This window comes from Myotis daubentonii, chromosome 8 (genome assembly GCF_963259705.1).
Source record: "Myotis daubentonii chromosome 8, mMyoDau2.1, whole genome shotgun sequence".
Lineage (NCBI taxonomy): Eukaryota > Metazoa > Chordata > Mammalia > Chiroptera > Vespertilionidae > Myotis > Myotis daubentonii.
In genome coordinates, this window is record NC_081847.1 from 19470457 (window position 1) to 19493336 (window position 22880).

Below are 22880 nucleotides of genomic sequence, written 5' to 3' on the forward strand. Positions count from 1 at the left end.
ATGAGGTTATGAATTTGCTCAAGGTTTTCAGCTGAAAGTGGCTGAGTTAGTGCTAAAAATTAGATCTTCTGACTCAGACTCATTCTCTTTGTAATGCATGGCATCTACAGTTCTTTCTTATAATAGAAAGTAAAGAAAAAAATTAGGAGACTGAGCATCTTGCTTATTCTAGTACCCTTAGCACCGAGTAGGAGCATAAATGCCTAAGATATATTAAATGGCAGCAAGATGGGGGGAAATTCAGGCCTTTGGGCTGCCACTCATTTTTGTATCCATAGTAAATTAAACTCAAAACTTGTCATCCATCTTCTCGCTTCTCACTTTTTGCTTCAAACCGTTAATCTCGACTTGAGCGATTTTTTTTAGGATAACCTGCTAAGAGGAGATGATGGAAATAGAGTGTTATCACCTTGAGAGACAAGCGAAAAGGAAGCACAAGGCACATTGTAAATACCTTAGTGTTTACGTAGAGCTGGAAAAAAGCCAAGTGGATCAGTTCTCTTTCATGAAGAAGTTGTTTGAGTTTTACCTTTAAACGAGACCAGTTTTTGTTCCCAGCTAATGCGAAATGTCACACAAAAAAAGTACTGATCTCCAACTGTTCTGGAGAAAGATTAAATGCACTCCTGGTTCCTTTCACAGCTATTCATCATTTTAATTGGTTTTGAAGCCAAAAAACTTTGTCGGCATTTGTGATGGGAATCCGACTTCATAATGCATAAACCATGGAAAAGTGATTACGGCTTTCATTTGGAGGCTGTGCACATATCTTATTAAGTTGCTACAAGGATGGAACCCCAGAATCCACATTAATCACAGAATCACTTTGCACAAGGGGTTGTACCTATTGAGTTACGGACACTGATCTCTTGGGAAGGAAATACTATGCCCTAGACCTTTTGCTAATGGCATGTCCTGGATTCATGGGGTTCCTTACCACCCATGTTGCCAACACTGCTCTTGGCATTTCTAAGGACCATGAAAAATGTTCATATGATCCCCCTGCCTTCCCATTTCATGGCCTTCACCTCCAACTCCAACAATTCCCCTTCAATTACATCTCAGCATGTTCCTTGATTTTCTGATAACCCAGCATGGAAACAGTTGAAGTCACAAAAGTGAACATTTCATTCTCCACCCTCCACTGAACAGTTCTCCCACTTCTCTCCTTCTCTAATCACCAATGTGTCTCCTTGGGGCCTGAAAATCCCTCATTCACTCCACTTTCTTTTGTGATATCTCCATCTCATTTTGCATTTGCATGCTTCTTATCAACACTGCATTACATGTCCTGGAGTTTTCAGAGTCAAGTTCTTACTCTTCAGCTTCACCTCAAAGGCCATTCATGACTGGCCTACTACCAGTTTCTCTCTAGCTCAGGAGTCACCAAACGTTTTTGGGAAAGGGCCAGAGGGTAATGTTTTAGGCCTTAGGAACCCTATGGTTTCTGTGACAATGACTCATTTCAGTCTTTGTAGTTGGAAAATGGCCAACATTGTAAACAAATTAAATGTAAACAAATGGGTGTGGCTGTGTTCCCATAAAACTTTATTCACAAGCAGCAACAACAAAAAAGCAGTGGGTGGGCTGTAGTTTGTAGAATCCTGCTTGTTGAAGTGCATCTCCCCATAAGATATGTTGAAGTCATAACTCTGGTATGGGGTACATAGCCCCAGGGAATGTGGCCTTCCTTGGATATAGTGTCTTTGCAGGTTAAATGAAGTCATATTAGCCCAGAGTGGACCCTAAATCCAGTGACTGGTGTCCTTAGAGGAAGGCCATGTGAAGGGATAGACAAAAAGATACACAAGGAGGACAACACCAGGTGAAGATGGAGACAGAAATTGGAGTGATGGGTCTACAAGCCAATGAAAGCCAAGGGTTTCCCACAACCACCAACAAGTGGGCATGGAACAGAAAGAATCCCCCTCAGAGACTCCAGCCCTGCTGATATTTTGATTTTGGACTTTTAGCCTCCAGAACTGTGAGAGAATACATTTCTGTTGTTTCAAGCCACCTAGTTTGTGGGGCTTTGTTATAACAGTCCCAGGAAACAAATCCACAGCTCTCGTGTTATCTTTTTCCACTCCTCTGCATGTAGCTCCATCCCTTCCCATCCTCCAATATTGCATCTGTCTGGAATTCTCTCCTTCTTAAACTGGCTGACTTCAGTCAGCTCAAATATCATCTTATTCAGGAAGAGCCCTCCCCACATGGCACTGTGCTATGGACAGATACCCTCCCATCAGACTTGCCTTACTTCTCCATCCCCTCCGGTTCACTGAAAGTGGTTCAAGGATGTAGACTGTGCCTTTTACTTGATGCCATTATGCACGTAGCAGACTTTCCATGCATACTGAATGAATAAACTAATTACAAGACAAATGGTTGTCTAAATCACTTTGTAGACTCCAATATCATTTGACATGATGGTGATGGGAGTTATGAGGTGGAACTTGCTTGTTTCTGTACATTAACAGAATTACTAAAATAAGATTTTTTTTTTAAATGGGCAGAACAATGTAAGTATGCTTCCAAGGGTTTCCAAAGCTTAAACATTCACCTTTCATTACTTATATATTTGTACATTAAATGCTAATATCCCAAAACCTCTTTTTAAAAATGTGCTAGTGTCATCACACTTTATTTATACCACATTTAGCTATGGTGGTGTTATAAGTAGCACAATTTGCATATTTTAATGGCATTTTCCCTTATTATTTTAGAAAAACAAGTTGAAAATGGAAAAATGAAATAAGCTGACAATAGGGAAAAATAGAGGTCTCATAAACTTAATTCAATTGAAACAAGAAAGAATCGTTAATTGTGCTGCAATAGTAAACCTTTAGCCTCCATCCAATACTCATTGGATTTAATTCAGCTGTGCTCAATTGTTATAGAAAAGGACCATTTAAAAATATTTATCTTTTTGAAGAAAAAAACATTAAAAATTATGTTGAAAAGTTGAGATTAGTAGGGATTATAAATCATGATAATATTTATATGTTTTTAGCTTTCTGAAAATATAATCACATAATTTCACATTTAATGTTTAAGTTTGGAAATTGCATATAATTTTTAAAAATTCAAATGGAAAATAATCAGAATTCCATTTAAATTTATTTCATTCAGTTAAAAATGCCAGTATCTGTTTGTCTATAAATCTTTATAAAACTTTTGAGATACAAAAATTGATGGGAAAAGGAAAGGAAATGAGATATTTTGATTTAGCTTGACTTAGGGGATAAAATAAAAATGGGCAAGTGATTTTCTGGACTCATTAGATGGAAACATCAGAGTCCACATCTTGAGTTCCTTATGCCATGCAAGAGATGAAGCTAGAATGGCTGTCCAGATAAGCCCAGATCACAGCCCACTCACTCCCAGACCCGTGCTACGTAAGTGAGAACAGTATTCATGGGGAAGAGCATTCCCTACCCTCGGTGCAACTGAACTGTTTCTAGTCCCCTTGCACTCTGAGGACGGTTATTATTGTCTAGAGATTAAATAGCAGTTGTGTTACCAAATGACCCAGCAATCCCAAGGTAAAGGAAATCTTCATTTTATACTCAAACCTGTGTGCAAATATAAATGCTGACTTTATAAGTGCCTAAATTGGAAGTCATCCATTGTCCCACAACTGGAGAATGAATAAACAAACTGTGGGACATCCACACAGTGGAATACCACACAGCAATAAAAAGAAAGGAGTTTTGATACACCCAACTACATACATGAATCACAAATGCATGGAACAAGTCAGGTTCAAAAGGCTATAGACTGTAGGATTCTGTGTGTATGGTGACATTCTCTAGAGAAGGCAAAACTATAGTGACAGAAAACAGATCCATGTTGCCAGGAGCGAAGGGTGGGGGCTGGGGAGGTGTTGACTCATAGGGGCAGCATGAGGGAATTTTGGGAATGATGGGGTTGTTCTTTCTCTTGATTGTAGTGGTAATTATATGATTCTATGTGTTTGCCAAACTCAGAACAGTGCACCAAAAAAAAAAAGGAAAGAGTAAATTTTACTTTCTGTAAATAAAAAGTGAATTAAAAAATAGCAATTGGCTACCCAGCTAGAGTGATTTTATGTGATAATAAGTCAAAGGCTCTTATCCTGGTGGAGCATTAGAAAGGATTTCTAGTCATAGCTTTGGAATGTGCAGGCTTTTCCCTCAAACCTTTTTCTTTTTTTTTCCTATACTAAAGAACTATTTTCAGCGAAACTGACTACTGCGAGGTCATGAATTCTGTCCGATCTGGTCAGCAAGATGCTAAATTGTTGCCATTGGTGTTTTCCCTGTTTGTGCATTTCATCACAGAGACAAAGTCAGTTTCCTTCAGGGTCATATTATTTCAGGTTCAGAAAGAGTTTAACTCCCTTTAACAAAAGATATACCTTTGGGGATACAGCCAAATGTGTTTGTTGGAAGCTGTCCTATTTCCTGAAGGGCACGTTGTAGGAGACTGGGGTCCTTTGGGAGGCCAAGGCAGCATGGAACCCTGTTTCTGAGAGCCTAACACATATTTTGGAGAATGAGAGCTGCATCCTTTTCCCAGTCCTAGCCCAGTTCTGGAGTTCTGGTTTTCCTATCCTCAACAGTAGCTCATTACTCAGCATTTAGGTTGAGGTTTGGCTGGCAAGGGAGGCTCCCTTCAATTCTTCTTCATCTCTGGTTAATTACTATAATTGACACAACACTGTTTCCATCCCTAAATTTATTAACCAGCAAATGTTCCAGTCATAGGCTCTCAACTCTCATTAATCTCATTGCATTAGCTTTTTTAAAAAATCATGCGTTTTATTTCCTCATTATGGAAACTTCAAGTCAGCAGTGAAGATAGGGATGTGTGGGCTTCAGCATCACCTTTGCTTTTCAAGGGTAGTGGAAAGTGTTTGATCGTTACAACATTCTCTCCACCTCCTTTTTCCTCTGAGATCAAAATGAGAAGTGAGGCTCTTGGGAGGACTGTAAATTGGTTCAATGTTTTCAGAAACTAAACTGAAAATGTTTATAAAAATTAAAGTCATCTGTACTCCTTGACACAAGAAATTTCACTTCTAGAAATTTATTCTAAAGAGACTTTCACTCAAGAATTTAAAGATCTATGTTTATAATAGCAAAACATTGGGGGGAAATAAAAATGTCTATCTTTAAGGGCTTGGGTAAATCAGTTATGGTGTATCCACACTATGAAAGAGAGTCCGTTAAATAAAAGAGCAGATTGCATGACATGATCTACTGTATGATTCCAGTTTTGGGGAAAAAAATCTTGAAGGATACACATACAAATGCCACATCACCCAAATCAGGAAGTGAGTAGGATTCACAGAGGAGAGGTAGGAGAGCAGAGAGAAGGGAAATTGCAGTTTTTATTTTACCTACATTTTTGAAATGTCTAGAATCTGTTTTATTATGAGCAAGGCTCTCTTCCATATTAAAAATGCAAATATAGAAAAAGCCACAGTGATAAAGTTCTAGGAACTTGGTAATCATGATTAAAGAATTCCCCATTTAGCCTGTATGGTGACAGTGTTTGGGAGTTCCCAAGTGTCTTGTCATCTATTATCTTCTTTTCTTTTTAAAAATTTTTAAATTGATTTTTAGAGAGAGGAAAGGGGAGACAGAGCAGCATCAATCGAGTGCCTCCAGTTCAGAAAGAGTTTAACTCCATTTAACAAAAAGTATGCCTTTGGTGATACAGGCACTGATTGAACTGGCAACCTGGGTATGTGCCCTGACCAGGAATTGAACCTGCAGGAGGATGATCCAACCACCTGAGCCACTCAGCCAACATTATTTCCTTCTCTTCTGCTAGAGCCTACCTAGGGAGGTGGGTGGGAACACATCCTCTCCCAGGTGGGTGGTGAAAAAGCTGAACTTTCAGGACAGGGGTCAGGTTCCCGCTCTCATTCTTCCCACATTCACAGGGCATTCTCAGTAGCAATTGACTTCTAAATTGGCTCTTTTGCCAATAGATTATTTTAAAATAGCATTTTTATTGAGATATAATTTATCTGTAGTAAAATGTGTGATGTTAAGTGTGTAGCCTGATGAGCTTGGCAGTGTCTACACCTACGTGACCATCAGGGTAATCATGTAGTCCCGTCCCATTTCCTCAGAAAGTTCTCTCAGGTCCTTCTCAGTTAATCTCCACTCCCCTGGGTCAACCCCTCTTCTGATTTCATTTACTGTAACTTAACTCTGCCTTTTTTTTTTTTTTTTAAAGAATTTCATGTAAATGGAAACAAAGGGTATGTGTTCTTTTGTGTTTGTCTTCTTTAGCTATCATGCTTTGGAGATTCATCTCTTTTATTACAGTAAACCCTCAATATTATGGACCTTGATTTAACGGACTTAGGATTTAGCAGGCAAAAATTCCAGTCCATATGTCACATGTGAAAATTAACACCCTGTTAATTTTAAAATTCTTTTAACCAAGGCTTGCTTACAGTTAAATCAGGAGGTTATTTTTTTGTTATTAATTCACTGTTATTTTATTTTTTAAAAATATATTTTTATTGATTTTTTACAGAGAAGAAGGGAGAGGGATAGAGAGTTAGAAACATCGATGAGAGAGAAACATCGATTCAGCTGCCTCCTGCACACTCCCTACTGGGGATGTGCCCGCAACCAAGGTACATGCCCTTGACCAGAATCAAACCTGGGACCCTTGAGTCCTCAGGCCGACGCTCTATCCACTGAGCCAAACCGGTTAGGGCAATTCACTGTTATTTTAAACAAATTTTAGTGAACAGGCTATTATGTTGGAAAAAGAAACTGTAGTAATTTCACTGACATGAATAAACATTGCTTATCTATAACTATGGATGACATATTTACATCCAACAGTCACCCAATGTTTGGTGAATGATTAGCATGTGATCACACCCCATCATGAGTGTTAATTGGATCTATGGTCTCATGACGTGACTTTCTGCAGCAGTTTTTATTGTTAGTCCTCATCTGAGGATATTTTTTCCATTGATTTTTTAGAGAGAGTGGAAGGGATGTAGGGAAGGGGAGAGAGAAAGAAGGAGAGAGAGAGAGAGAGAGAGAGAGAGAGAGAGAGAGAGAGAGAGAGAAAGGGAGAGAGAGAGAAACATCTGTGTGAGGGAGACACATGGATTGGCTGCCTCCTGCACAGCAGGGGATCGAACCTGCAACCCAGGTACAGGCCCTTGACAGGGAATCGAACCCACAATTCTTCGGTGCTCAGGCCGACACTCTAACTTCTGAGCAACACTGGCCAGGGCTCTGCAGAAGTTTTAACAGTGCCAGCTGATGTACCCAGGTGCACTAATCTATGCTCCAGCCATGTGCATTTATTTACTTCTGGTGACTGGGGAATACACGCATTTACTAGACTTATTCGGTATAAGTTTAAAATTACTGTAATACATGTAGAAAACTTTTCTGTGAAATTAAACTTTTCATACTTACTTCATTTTAATTACACACACATGTCTACATAAGTAAAAATAGGTAAATTAACTAATTTATCACATTTTTAATACATTCGGAAAACCTACTTTATTATACAATGGATTTTCGGCTTTAATGGACACCTCCTCACCCAAATTAGCCTGTTATATCAAGGTTTTACTGTATATGCATCACTAGTTTGTTCCTTTAGTTGGGAATAGTATTCTATTGTATAAACACATTACAGTTTTATTTATCCATTCACATATTGATGGGCATTTGTATTATTTCCAGTTTTGCTAATATGAACAAAGCTTCTATGAACATTCTTGTTTACGTCTTTTTATGAACATATGTTTTCATTTCTCTTAGGTAAATTCTTAGAAGTAAGATTGCTGTTTGAATGGCAAGTGTGTATTTAACTTTGTAAGAGACTGCCAAACCTTCTTCCAAAGGGATTGTACCCATTAGCAATGTACGAGGTCGCTGGTAGGTTTTGCCACCTGCAAACGCTAATCTTAGGTACATCTGTAGGTATTTTCCTACAGACTCTATAGTATAGAGCAAAGGCTAAAGGTCTCCTACATACCAAAGAGCCTGTGTTTCCTTAGGAATTTTAGGGCTGATGTATCTCTTCTGACTGTACATTATTTAGGGTGGTAATGTACAGTCTCCTTTATATCCTATATAATAAAAGCCTAATATGCTAAGTGTCTGGTTGTCCAGTGACTGGTCAACTGTTCCATCAAAGCGTAATATGCTAATGATATGCTAAGGCCATTCAACTGCTGGCTATGACGTGCACTGACCACCAGGGTCAGATGCTCTGACTGGTAGGTTAGCTTGCTGCTGGGGTCCGGCTGATCAGGACTGAGTGAGATGGGCCAGACAGGTTCAGGAGCCCTCCCATATCCCTCCCTGTCCCTGATCATGCACTAGTGGGGGGTCCCTCGGTGGGGGACCCTTGGCCTGGCCTGTGCCCTCTCCCAATCCAGGACCCCTCGGGGGATGTTGGAGAGCCAGTTTCAGCCCAATCCCACAGGCCAGGCTGAGGGACCCCACTGGTGCACGAATTCGTGCACTGGGCTTCTGCTATATATATATTTAAATATATTTTTATTGATTTCAGAGAGGAAGGGAGAGGGAGAGAGAGACAGAAACATCTATGATGGGAGAGAATCATTGATCGGCTGCCTCCTGCATGCCCCCTACGGAGGATTGAGCCCGCAAACCGGGCATGTGCCCTTGACCAGAATTGAACCTCGGGGCTCTTCAATCTGCAGGCGGACGCTCTATCCACTGAGCCAAACCAGCTAGGGTTACAGTCACTTTTAAATACAGTCTAAGTTCACTTATTTTAACTTAAGTTAAAATAGTGGGTTGCTTAAGAAATGATCAAATAAGTCATAGCACAGTAGTAAACACGGTACTGGGCCCTTATTCATTTCAGCCCCTGTCCCTCCCCAGGTAATAAATGAATGAGTGCTGGTCCCTGCCAGGGGAGGTCAGTCCAGAAGACTGGTTGGTCTCTCTGTCTTTTGGCAGGTGGGCCCAGATCTGAGCATATTTTCACATCCTTTTGACGTACCAAAGAGCCTTTGTTTCCTTAGGTTCATGCAGTAGATATTCATAGTCACCTTTACATATAATCCAAATTAAGTTATTTTAACTTAAGTTAAAATAGTGGGTCACTTAAAAATGATTAAATAAATCATAGCACAGTGGGTCATATTTAGAAAACCGCAGGTCTGGTCCAATTCCTCTCTAGCTATTAAAGACACTCTGAGCAATGTGTTTCATCATCATAATCAAAAGAGCTTTACTAAGCAAGTGTCCATTGTTTCTCAGGAAATAATGAGCCCCAAAGTCGATATGGGTCCCTGCTTGGGACTGCACATCAGTGATACTCTTACTAAATATATTCCTGTCAAAATCTTTGTAATATCTAACTCTCCATGAGGTGCAAAAAAACCTGAGCATCCAATTAATTTCCAGATCAACGCTGCATGCTTTCTGATTAAGCATTGTAAGTACTATTCAGAGCTCTCTGTGGGCTGGTCCGGGTTCCTGCTGATGTGGAGCGAGGCCTTAGAATTGCTGCTGAATCCTCTTCTGTGTTCTCCACAGACAGGGCTCCTAGGCCCTGGTGGCTTAGCTTACAAGGTGCCTAATGAGGCCTGCAATATTTGACAATATTTTTGTCTGCTCTTTTTAGAGACATTTGTTTTGCAGATAGCACCTAATTTTAAATGTTCCTGAGTTATTTGTTTGCTTTTAAGAGGAAGAGGAAGAGGGAAGCAATTAATATTTTGTGAGTGTCTGCTAAATTCAGGATACCTTACATTTTCTCTTTCTTTTAAAAGCACAAGAGCTCTTCTGCAAATAGTATTTCTTCTAGATAAACCTCCCTATAGATCTTTCTGCTTCCATTCTCGTCCACCCTCAATCCATCTCAGTAGCAGACAGATTTTTGAAAAATACCAAATCCAGATGTGTTCCCCAACCCTCATCTCTGACTTCATCCTTTGCTTATAGATGAAGTCACAAATCCTTATGACTCACAAAATCCACACAACCAGGTCAGGTCCTTTTCTACTTCTCCAGGGTCATCTGGGTCACTTTCTTCCTGGGTTGATATACTCCCCTATTCCTCCAACACACACAACAGCTTCTTTCAGATCCTTAAAAGGGCTGAGCATATTCCTGCCTCAGGGCCTTTGCACAAGCTGTTCCCTCTGCTGCCAGATGCCTGGCTAACTCCTCCTCATCCTCAAGGCATTAGAGTAAGTGTCTCTTCTGCAGGGAGACCTTCCCTCAACCAGCAGACCAGATAAAATTCCCCTGGCTAAACACATTTATAGGACCTAGTACTCTTTCATCACGGCAAAGCCCCACAGTTGTAAGTAAACAATTATTTCTGGAATTATTGGTTTGGAGTCTATTTTCCGTTCTAGACAACAAAGTCTCTGGGTAGGGACTATGTCTGCTTTATTCACCAACATCTCTCTGCCTCCAAGCTGGCCCCCAGTGATTCTTGCTTCCTGGTATTCATGACCTTGCATTAGAGTCTCCCACAATAACATGCTGACCCTTATAACCAGCAAGTTACTGCAAAATGGCAGTGGGTGATTTCTGAGGCTAAATCATGAGAGACATTGCAGCTTCCACCTTGCTCCCGCTCTAGGACTACTTGCTCTGAGGGAAGCCAGCTGTGATGCCATGGGGATACTCAAATAGTTCACAGAAACTCACCCAAGGAGAGGAACTGAGCCTTCTGCCAGGAGCCACCCCCATGGGAACCACCTTGGAATTGGATCCTGTAGCCCCAGCAGAGCCTTCTGATAACCACTGCCCTGATCAAGTTTTTGACTGCAATCTCATGAGACACCCTGAACCAGAACTATCCAGCCAAGCTGTTCCTGAATTCCTGACCCATAGATATTGTGGGAGATTAAAAAATGAACCCTGACCTCCTAGTTCATAGATCAACCCTCAACCACTGAGCCACCGCGGCCGGGCTTATTTATTTTTTTAAAAATATGTTTTTATTGATCTTTTTAGGGAGAAGGGAGATCGAGATAGAAACATCAATGAGAGAGAAACATCAACATTAATTGGCTGCCTCCTGCACGTACCCTGTTGGGGATTGAGTCCAAAACCCAAGCATGTGCCCTGACCTTAAACTGAACCGGTGACCTTCTGGTGCATGGGTTGAAGCTCAACCACTGAGCCACATGGGTAGGGCTTAACCATAGTCCATTATTACAGTAGTACACACATACCTTGTGTGAATAAATAACTGTAAGTATATTTGAAGAGCCTGCTCCAAAATTTTATATAGTGATCTGTGATTAAAAAGTTTGGAGACCAAGGGTTGTTACAATATTTGCAATTCAATGAACATGATACACCACATAAACAAAATAAAGGATAAAAATTATTACATGATCATAATCAATAGATGCAGAAAAAGCATTTGATAACATTCAGCACCCATTTATGATACAAAGTCTCAGCAAAGTGGGAATAGAGGGATTATACTTCAACACAATAAAGGCCATATACGGTAAACCCGCAGCCAACGTCATACTCAATGGGCAAAAGCTAAAAGCATTTCCCGTAAGATCAGGAACAAGACAGGGATGTCTGCTTTCACCATTCTTATTCAACATAGTACTGTAATCAAGTACGAAGAAGCAATACAAGGCATTCAAATTGGGAAGGAGGAAGTGAAACTGTTCTTATTCGCAGATGAGATGATAATGTATATAGAAAACCTTAGAGACTGCATAAAAAAGACTCCATAAAAAAGAAATTCACAACTGCTAAATTTAATAAATGAATTCGGCAAAGTAGGAGGATGCAAAATTACTATTCAGAAATTGGTGGCATTTTTATACACCAATAATGAATTTTTAAAAAGAGAAAATAAGAAAACAATCCCACTTACCATTGCAACAACAAAAAATAAATTTAACCAAAGAGGTAAAAGACTTGTACTTGTAAGATTATAAGATAACTGAAGAAAGAAATCGAGGAAGATACAAATAAGCATAAGCATATACGGTGTTCATGGATAGAAAAAAAATGAACATCATTAAAATGTCCATACTATCCAAAGCAATCTACAGATTCAAATGAATTCCTGTTAAAATACCAATGGTATATCTCACAGATTTAGAACGAGTAATACAAACATTTATATGGAGCCACAAAACACTCAGAATAGTCTCAGCAATTTTGAGACAGAAAACTAAAGTTGGAGGTATTACACTGCTTGATATCAAACTATGCTAAAAGGTCACAGTAATCAAAACAGCATGGTACTGGCATGAAAACAGACATATAGATCAATGGAACAGAATAGAGAGTCCAGAAATCAACCCACACCTTTATGGTCAATTAATATTTGACAAAGGAGGCAAGAGAATACAATAGGGTGAAGTCAGTCTCTTCAATAAATGGGGTTGAAAATGTTGGACAGATAGATGCAAAAAAATGAAATTAGACCATCACCTTACAAACATACACAAAACACACTCAACATGGATTAAAGAGTTAAATATAAATCACTAGACCATAAAAATCCTAGAAGAAACATACACAGTAAAATTTTAGACACTTCTCATAGCAATATTTTTACAGATCTACCTTCCTTAGGCAAGTAAAACAAAAGTAAAAAATAAATGGGACAATATCAAACTAAAAAGCTTTTGCACAGCAAAAGAAACCATCAACAAAACAACAAGAAAGCCCACTGCATGGGAGAACATATTTGCCAATGATTCATCTGATAAGGGATTCATTTCCAAAATATAGAAAGATTATACTATTCAACAGCAAGAAGACAAACAACCCAATTAAAAAACGGGCAACCTGAATAGACACTTTTCCAAAGAGGACATAAAGATAGCCAATAGATATATAAAAAAATGCTCAACTTCAGTAATCATTAGAGAAATGCAAATTAAAACTACAATGAGATATTATCTCATGCCTTCCAAAATAGCTATCATCAATAAATCAACAAACAATAAGTGCTGGTGGGGTAGTGGAGAAAAGGGAACCCTTGTGCACTGTTGGTGGGAATGCAGACTAGTGCAGCCACTGTGGAAAACAGTATGGAGTTTCCTCAAAAAATTAAAAATGGAACTGCCAAAACCGGTTTGGCTCAGTGGATAGAGCGTTGGCCTGCGGACTGAAGGGTCCCAGGTTCGATTCCGGTCAAGGGCATGTATCTGGGTTGCGGGCACATCCCCAGTAGGAGATGTGCAGGAGGCGGCTGATCGATGTTTCTCTCTCATCGATGTTTCTAACTCTCTCTCTCTCTCCCTTCCTCTCTGTAAAAAAATCAATAAAATATATTAAAAAAAAAATGGAACTGCCTTTTGACCCACGATCTCACTTCTGGGAATATATCCAAAGAACCCAAAATACTAATTTGAAAGAATATATGTGCCCCTATGTTCATTGCAGTGTTATTTATAACAGTCAAGATCTGGAAACAGCCCAAGTGCCCATCAGTAGATGAGTGGATAAAAAAGCTGTGTTACATATACAGAATGGAATACTACTTGGCCATAAAAAAGGGATATCTTATCTTTTTTGGCAGCATGAATGTACCTGGAGATTATTATGCCAAGTAAAATAAGCCAGTCAGAGAAAAACAAATACCATATTATATCACTTATATGTGAAATCGAATGAACAAAGTAAACTGATGAATGAAATAGAAACAGAAGCATGAATACATTGAACAGATTGACAGCTGTCAGAGGGGGTTAGGGAACTGGATGAAAGAAGGTGAAGGGATTAGACAAAAACTATATACATATATATATAATAAAAACATAATATGCTAATTAGACCAGATGTCCTTTTGGACGGACGTCCTTCTGGACAACCCAGAGCTGTGAGGATGAGGCAGCCCATCACAGCTTGCCTTAGGCTGAGCCCCTTGCATGAATTTCATGCATTGGGCCTCTAATATATATATATATATATATATATATATATATATATATATATATATATATATATCCTATATAATAAAACCCTAATATGCAAATCGACCAAAGGGTGGAACAACTGGGTGCTATGATGCGCACTGACCATCAACGCAGGAGCTGCCCCCTGGTGGTCAGTGTGCTCCCAAAGGGGGAGTGCGGCTCAACCAGAAGCCAGCCAGAAGCTGGGCTCACCGCTGGTGAGCGCAGCGGTGGTGGCAGGAGCCTCCCCACCTTCCACGGCAGCACTAAGGACCCCTCGGGGGATGTCCAACTGCCGGGGCGTGGGCCTAAGCCAGCAGGCGGACATCCCCCAAGGGGTCTGGAACTGCTAAAGGGAGCAGGCCAGGCTGAGGGACACCCCCCCCCAGTGCACAAATTTGTGCACTGGGCCTCTTTGAATTGGGGGCTAGGTGGCGGTGGGCAAAAGTGGGGAAAATGGGGATGGAAAGAGACTTTGCTTGAGGCAATGTGTGCACAATGCAGTGTGCAGATGATGTTTTGTTGAGTTGTATGCTTGAGACCTGTATGATTTTGTGAACCAATGTTACGTCAATAAATTTCAATAAAAAATAAAAAGTTGAAAATGTATATACAAAAAAAAAAGTTTGGAGACCTTTGATTTTATAAGTGTAGGAGATGCTATTGGATGCCCCATTTATAACCTTTTGCTTTTAGCATTTCAATGCATATTGACTCAACTCTCCTTGGCAAGATTTCCATCTCTTTAGCTTTGGAGCCTAATTTGCTCATGATGTTGGCAGCCCAGAAGTATAGGAAATTGCTTGCCCTTCATCCTGGTATCAGCCCTCCATCAATGACTGGTGGAAGTTGGAGTGTTAATACTCCAACTCTCTCCCCTCAGGGGTTCTAACCTGTGTCTTGGAGTTGCCCATCAGAACTAAGATCCAGTTGCCCACACTAGTAACTCTCTTCACACACCTAACTTGAGTCCCTCCCCTACCTTTGCTCCTGGGACCGTATTCTAAATGAGCTACTGGTCTGTGAGTCCATGCCTCAGGGTCAGGTTTGGGGAAATCCAAAGACAGTAAATGACTGCAAAACTCTTTGAGCTCACTCTGCCACAGTGATTAATGTAGAGAGCGTCATGCATGAAAAAGGAACATAACTTTGACTTTATGTCTGTTATTCTCAAAAGCAAGTTAAGTACCTTCAAACTACTTGACAATTTCATTTCCTTATAAAACCAATTCGGCTTTTGTTTCTTAATCAGTGATTTTATTGGAAGGGAGGAGAGTTTTGTAAGATTCTAGAGTTATGACAGACGAGTCCAATTTTCTCAGCTTACAAATGAGGATGCTATGCCCCCAGAGACGTTTAGCAGCTTGCCAGAAGTCACTTAGCTAGAAAGTGATAACAGCCGTATCTGGGCCGGCATTGCAACTCTCTGGACTCACGTTTCCAACAAAACCATTTTCCTATGTCTTGATACACAGCTGGTTAGATCAGGGGATATCAGCTGACTTTTCTTAAAGGGTCAAAATGTAAAAATTTTAGTATTTTGGGGTCTGAAGATCTCTGACATAAAAACTCCACTTGGCTATTGTACTGTGAAAGCAACCTCGGACACTAAGTCAACAAATGCGCTTGGCTGTGTTCTGAGAAAAGTTCATTTACAAAAACAAGTGGCCTATTTGTGGATCATAGTTTTCCAACCCCCTAGATGAGATTACAGAGGAGACAAAGGTCCTCTTTGTCTTTATGTTGAGGAGAAATAATCAGGCTCTCCTTATAGCTCTTTAGTGTTTATAATTTATTTTAAAATAATATATAGTAACTTAATTACGTATTTGTTTCCTACCCCCCCCCCCCATATTTCTGTCTTGTTAAGCCTACACATTAGCCTTGTCAGGCTCTGGGGATATCCTGTTTTAGTCACTAGTTATAGTACAAACAGCACATGCACAGAAAAGACTTCTCCTTCCAAAAAATTGAAACGAGACTATTTTTTCATTGTGTCAATATTAATTCTCAGAATTTAGTGTTCAATATTTTTTGCACCATTCCCGGAGGTACTGCAGTACCGGGTCGATGTGAGGAGTGGATGGAGCAAGCTCCTATTCCATCTCCCTGCTCCAAAAATCCATTTAATATATTGTCCTCAGGTAGAGGGCGAATCAGATATTAAACTGATAAGAACAGATACTCCACTTGATCTTAGCCAAGAGGCTGAGAAGCGATCGATATTATTTTTTATATTAATTTCAACACAGTGGAATGAATCTAATTTAGAACAGTAAGATTTATTTGCATTTAAATTGATGTTTTAAGCATTCCCTATGAAGAACAAATAGCATGCATGCTTATAATTAGAAGCATTGTTTCCAGGGCAGGTTTGTTTTCCTTTGGAAGGATTTGTAAATATGGTGCAGTGAGTTTAATATTAATAATGATGACCTGATAATACCACATGTTTCTAGAGAGAGTCCTATGACTAGAGTTCCACATTTTGGGGATTCCATTCTCCTAGTGGAATAGTGGAGAAGCAAAACATATTAGCTAAGAACATGTCCATGAATATCTTTTTTAAAAATTCAAAATATTTTAGATACTTAAAAGAGTATGAAAAACCTAGGTTAATTGTTTGGCTTGAGAATACATGTTTTGAAAAATCAAAAGGCTATTGCTGATTGCATGTATTACAAATGAATGAGCTGAAAGCATCAAGACAACCATTCGAATTCTTTCTCTACTTCCTGCTGCTCCCGTGTGGGGTACCCATCAACCTGGATGGACAGGTCTTCTGTGCCTTGGTTTATGGCTATGGAACAATATCCCAGTTCTCTCCAGAAGGTGGAAAGTACTGAGAAGTTTTCATTTCCTATGTAGACTATCTTCCCGATGGCATTAAGCAGACGCGTTTCGATCATAGTGAGATGCTGTGTTTACTCAGGTATGAATAAACAATTTCTACCATGAGAACAGAAGGAGGAGTGTAGCTAAGCCAGAGAGAGGGATTTTTTTGAGGAGAAAGCAGGGCTAGAAGAAAATAGGGGTGAACGTTTCGGTTTCCTACCTAGGAGAGGTGGATAAGAAGGTACCTACTTCATTGGTCACATGCAATGTAAATCCCTTCATCAGCCCGTCAGACATCCAACACTAACTAGGTCATTTACGCTGTTCCACCCACTGTCCTGTCCTGAGGATGAAGAGGGTGGCAATACAGTTAAGATCCCTATGTGCCTGCAGCTGACATTCCAATGGGGGAGGCATAAAAAACAAGAACCAAAAATATAATTACAGACTATTTTGAGAATGAGGAAGGGACCCAACAGGGAGTAATACTTAAATTGAGATGGTTCACCTGTGGGGAGAGCCAGTGTCTAACCAGGGGTCCTCAAACTTTTTAAATAGGGGGCCTCAGACCGTTGGAGTGCTGGACTATAGTTTAAAAAAACTAGGAACAAATTCCTATGCACACTGCACATATCTTATTTTGAAGTAAAAAACAAAACAGGAACAAATACAATATTTGTATTTGCATGTGGCCCGCGAGCTGTAGTTTGAGGACCCTCTGGTCTAAGCCTTCTAAGCCTTGAATTGGAAACAGTCCTGGAGCTAAGGTCTGGCATACAGAGAATGAGCTGGAGCTAGGCTGCATAAGTGCCTGGAACCAGGACACAGGAAGCCTCACACGGAAGAAGAAGGAGTGGGGTCCCAAGTGCAGGGGGAGGCTCCAGATGAGTTTTACTAGGAGTTATTGTGGGGAGAGGATATATGAGAGGGTAAGAATGGAAGCAGGGCCCTGGCTGGGTGACTGGGTTGGAGTTTTGTCCCATACACCAAAAATGTGAATTCGATTCCCGGTCAGGGTGCACACCTAAGTTGCGTGTTCAATCCCCCATCAGGGCGTGTACAGGAGGCAAACAATCAATATTTTTTTCACTCTCCCCCTTCCTCTCTCTCTTAAAGTCAATGAAAACATATCCTTGGGTTAGGATTAAAAAAAAAAAAAGAATAGAAGCAGGAAGCTGAGGTTTTTGTGGGGTCCAGGAGGGAAGTGATGTTGGCTTGGTCCAGGAGGCCAGTGTTGGAATGGAGAGAAACAGATAGATGCATTGCATAGTGGAGCTAGGACCAGCAGATCTGGTGGCTGAGGGGAGAGAGGGTGAGAGAGGAGTCAAGGATGACTCCCATGGTTGGGACATTAGTCATTGTGTCCATGGTAGTGTCATTTTGCTGAGCTGTGGGATCCTGGAGTAGGGCATGATAGATGGTGAACTTCACATTTCACTTCTCGCCTGGCTGTGTGAGGTAGGGCAGATCACTAACTTCTCCGATCTTCGGTTTCCTATCTAGGAGAGGTGGATAACGAAGTACCTACTTCATTGGTCACATGCAATGCAAATGCAATTATGCATGTAAAACCTGAGGCTGGGCACATAGCACATACTCAACAAACGCTGGGTAGCAAGACAGCTATGGTTCAGAAGAAGCCAAGGAGACAAAAGGGATCAAACAACAGAGGCCAAAATATCAGAATCAAAGCAGGGAGAAGAGTGGGAGAGTGGTGCAGTCAACTCTCCGTGAGAGTGGCGATGGATTTGTGAGCTAAGACCAAACAAGCGATAAATGAAAACTCTCAAGCCAAACCATTGTGTAGAATGGGATAATTGCGGTCGCTTATGGGTTTTTTTAGTTGAAGTGTTTATCAACCTTGACTCTGGTCTTATTCACAGAGTATACATTCTTTGTTTGTAAGGTGCCTCATAAGAATCCCAATTAGGTACTGGCTGTATCAGATAACTCAGTGTCTGTATGGTTACCACACTGTACCCACAGAGGGACTGGCTCCTTTGTATGGAGTCTTCTGGAACATTCTCTACAAGAGAGGAGTCATGTGTGAGTAGATCTATGGGTTATATTGGAGAAGAGAAGGGAGAGTGGTCCAGGATCAGTACCAGGAGGGCATCGAAGCCTTTAGCATTCTGGGAAGGTCAATTTATATTTTTTCAAAGATTAACAAAGACCCATTGTTCATATCAGTAATAGGGACAATCATTATACCCCTTTGATTCTGAAGCAGAGAAGATGATGGTTCCTGTTTTACAGATGGGAAAAATGAGGACCATGAAGATCAACCAACACGTTTTTGCTTGCAGTGACTCCAGGGGAGTCCTTGAACTAGTGCTCCCTGAATAGCTTACAGCAAACCTATTATTCAAAAAAAATTGGCAATGTTTGAGCTATAAAACATAAGCCTTCTATTTTCATAGCTTAGGGAAAATACCACCCACATACTGTAATACATCTTATTCTCCCGCCTAGCAGAGCACGCATTGGGAGGGCTGTGTGTGCGACATTCAAAGTACAGAATTCACCATCAAAGTACAGAACTCACCTCACGGTGAGGAACATTGCTCAGAGCCAAGCCCTGGCTTCCTGCACTTGGTTTCAGGTTTTAATTATTGGTTAGTCATTAAAGGTCCTTTTTTTTCAGTTAGTAATTAAGGGTTTTTTCTTTTGTGAAAAATGATTTCCTGTAGGTTGGGAGCCAGCAGGGCTACCATGGTTGAGAAGCAAATCCTATTTCTATGTCAGATATTCTCTCTGCCTTGGCTATGCAGGATGGAACATTCCGTTTTGCCCGAAGCTCCAGACTGCAGAAATGTAAGGAGGATCCAAGAGCAGACTCTGAGATGAAGACTGTGGGCAAGTGACTTATTGAAGACTAGAGGCCCGGTGCACAAAATTGGTGCACGAGGGGAGGAAGGGGTCCCTCAGCCCGGCCTGCACCCTCTCGCAATCTGGGACCTCTTGTGGGATGTCCAACTGCTGGTTTAGGCCAGATCCTGCAGGGGTCCCTCGGCCTGGCCTGTGCCCTCTCACAATCCAGTGCACAAATCTGTGCCTGCTTGATTGCCTCTAACCATTTGCTTGCCTGCCTGATCAACCCTAACTGCTCGCCTGTCTGCCTGATTGCCCCTAACCACTCTGCCTGCCTGCCTGATCATCCCTAACCACCTCTGCCTAGGCCCCCGCCACTGTGGCTTCATCGGAAGGATGTCCGGAATGACATCCAGAAGGTCATTTGGCTGTCTGGTCTAATTAGCATATTACACTTTTATTATTATAGATGTGCTTTCAAGGAAGCCTGTGAAGGATGGAGGGAAACAGGATTGGACACGGAAAGGGACAAACCAAGATGTGATTTTGGGCATATCCTGCAGGGGGCCCTGGAGGGTTAGTTACCACTCAGCATTTTCCCAGCCTAGGTAGTGTGGGCACCTGCCTGATTCCCTTCTCAGACTCTGCTCTGCAAAAAGATCACAGCTTTCTCTTCATAGAGTAATTGCCCTTAGACAAATGGGAGCCACAAAGCTAAGGAAGTTACATAGGCCTCCAAGGACCACTGGAAGTCAGTGACTGACACAGGGTTAAAAAATGCTAGTTCTCTTCTTCAGGGAGGGACCCACTTGGTAATGTGATTCATGTTCCAGAGCTCCCCAGGGGCCAGGCTGAGGCTAAACTTTTCCCATCTGTGGACCTGCTTGGGTGAGTGTTCCCAGGAGATGCCTGTGGGGATCAGGCAGAAGCCAGCAGTCCAACATCGCCCGAGGGGTCCTGGGTTGTGAGAGGGCACAGGCCAGGCTGAGGGGCCCCACTGGTGCACGAATCCATGTACCAGTGGGGCCTCTAGTATGCTTGTAAGATCTTTGGTTAATCTCTTCCTGTCCTCCCTCCTGCCCCTTTCCCTCTGAGATCATCAGCCTGTTCCATGTTTCCATACCTGTGTGTTGAGTGTCTGCCCTTTGGTGGTCAGTGCACATCTTAGCTACTGGTCAGATGGTCGCTTAAGCTTATATGAATATATCTAAAATATTTTTGTTGATTTCAGAGAGAAAGAGAGGAGAGAGAGATAGAAACATCAATGATTAGAACTTATCATCCATTAGCTGCCTTCTGCACGCCCTACACTGGGGATCAAGCCCGTAACCTGGGCATGTGCCCTTGACCAGAATCGAGCCCTGGACCCTTTCGTCCACAGGCCGACACTCTATCCACTGAGCCAAACTGGCTAGGGCACAAGAATATATTTTTAAAGTGTCTTTTAGAGCTAAAGAATTCTCAAACAAGCAGTGGGTTAAGTACTTTGTATTCAGCAACATCTGAGACTTAGTTTAAAAAGCAAAACAAAGGAAGGCTATTCTTTATGAATGTTTGACATACTTTGTAATAAAAGGAAAGTGGAGGGAAAACATGAAAAATTAGAATAACATACTAATTGCCCCCTTTTAAGTTCTTTTTCAAAATGCTCTATGTAAATCATTACGTTTCCTTGAGGCAGGAAGGGAAGAGGGCGTTAAGAGCATGGATTTTGAGGTCTCACTGTCTTAGGTTTGTGGTCTTTTTCTGCTAAGTTCTAGCTATGTGGCCTTGGGCAATTTGCTTAACTTGCACCCTTGAACATGGGGTGTTCTGTGCGCCAGGAGTGGCTTGAAGGGCCCTATGTATACCACTTAATTGACTTATCACAACCATCAATAAGGTCAGTATTGTATTCACCTATTTTAGAGATGAGACACAGAGTCACATAGCTAGCAAGTACTTGGGGTAGGATTTGAACTCAGGGAGCCTGGTCCCAAAGCCCCTAACTTTCACACCAGACCTATGGCTTTAAGGAACTACAGTGGGAAAACAGGTGCATGAGAAAGAGAGAGTAAAATGCATGCCACCTCAATAGGTGTAGCATTTTTCATCACAGCTGCAGCAAGTTATTGTAAATTAATTATTTGTAGTGTTCACTCCAAGCAAAACTTGGGCACCTAGGGTTTTTTATTTGGCTCTTTCAGGTGAAAATCCAAAGTAGGAAACATAGGGAAATGTTTCACATCTTGGGAATTTAATGAGTCTATACTAATAGTAAGAAAGAGAGTAAGAAAGAAACAAAGTGTGGCTCAGTGGTTGAGCATCGACCTATGAACCAGGAGTTCACAGTTTGATTTCTGGTCAGGGCACATGCCTGGGTTGTGGGCTTGATCCCCAATAGGGAGTGTGCAGGAGGCAACTGATCAATAATTCTCTCCCATTATTGATGTTTCTGTCTCTCTCCCTCTCCCTTCCTCTCTGAAATCAATAAAAGTAGATTTAAAAAAGAAAGAAACAAAGGCAGTGGAGAATGTATTTCTATATTTTCATAAATTACTTTTGTGGCTTATCATGCAATAAAAATATTGCTATACATTTTTAGAACAGGAATGTTTAGTGATAAGCAGAATAAAATCCTAATAGCTTCCTTGCCTTCATTCATCCATCTATGTATCCATTCGTCCATTCTAGGGAATGAAGCCTCTGGTTGATTCTCTCATAAACAAGAGAATTGGAAGACATTATCTTGGTCTTAGGTCACTTAAATTTAGTCGAAAAAATTAGACGTGGTCAGAGGCCTTTAGAGAATTTGGGGCGAGTAAATTATTATTGTGGGTGAATTTTAGTCTAAGCTTCTTGGTGGAAGCAAATCTCCAGAGGCAAAACCAGTTATAATCCAACCCCGCTTTGTTCAGAATCATGAGGTCAAGCTTCTAGGTCAGTGATTTCAAGATTTTTTAAAATATACAATACCTGACTAGTCAGGTGTTGCAGAATTTCAATAATTAGTTTATTTGTGCCATGAAATGAAAAAGGTTGAAAATCGCTGGTCTAGATTAATTCATAGGCTGTAGCAATGTGAAAAAACGTTTTTAAAGTGCTTTCAAATATCTTCCTATCTCTAGCCTGCCACATTCTCATAGTGGGTGGTGCTTTTATTTCCAGGACAGCCCTGAGCACAGTATGTTGTAATTATATACTCACATGTGTGTCTCCCTTACTGAATTTCGAAATCCCTGAGTGTAGGGACCAGATTTTTCACATTTTATAATCCAGGTCCCTCACCCAGAATCTTGCATACAGTAGAAAATTAGTAGAAGTGTCTTAAATGCTCACT

The 22880-nt window shown here is 40.9% G+C and overlaps 1 protein-coding gene and 1 non-coding gene across 2 annotated transcripts in view; both read right to left on the reverse strand.

The window, feature by feature from the left end:
• Positions 1-22880, reverse strand: part of PCSK2 (proprotein convertase subtilisin/kexin type 2) — a 259436-nt gene that overhangs the window by 76922 nt on the left and 159634 nt on the right. The gene's annotated exons all lie outside the window — the stretch shown is intronic.
• Positions 15945-16135, reverse strand: LOC132240369 (U2 spliceosomal RNA). Its single transcript, XR_009454290.1, has one exon. It is a non-coding gene; the product is annotated as a U2 spliceosomal RNA (small nuclear RNA).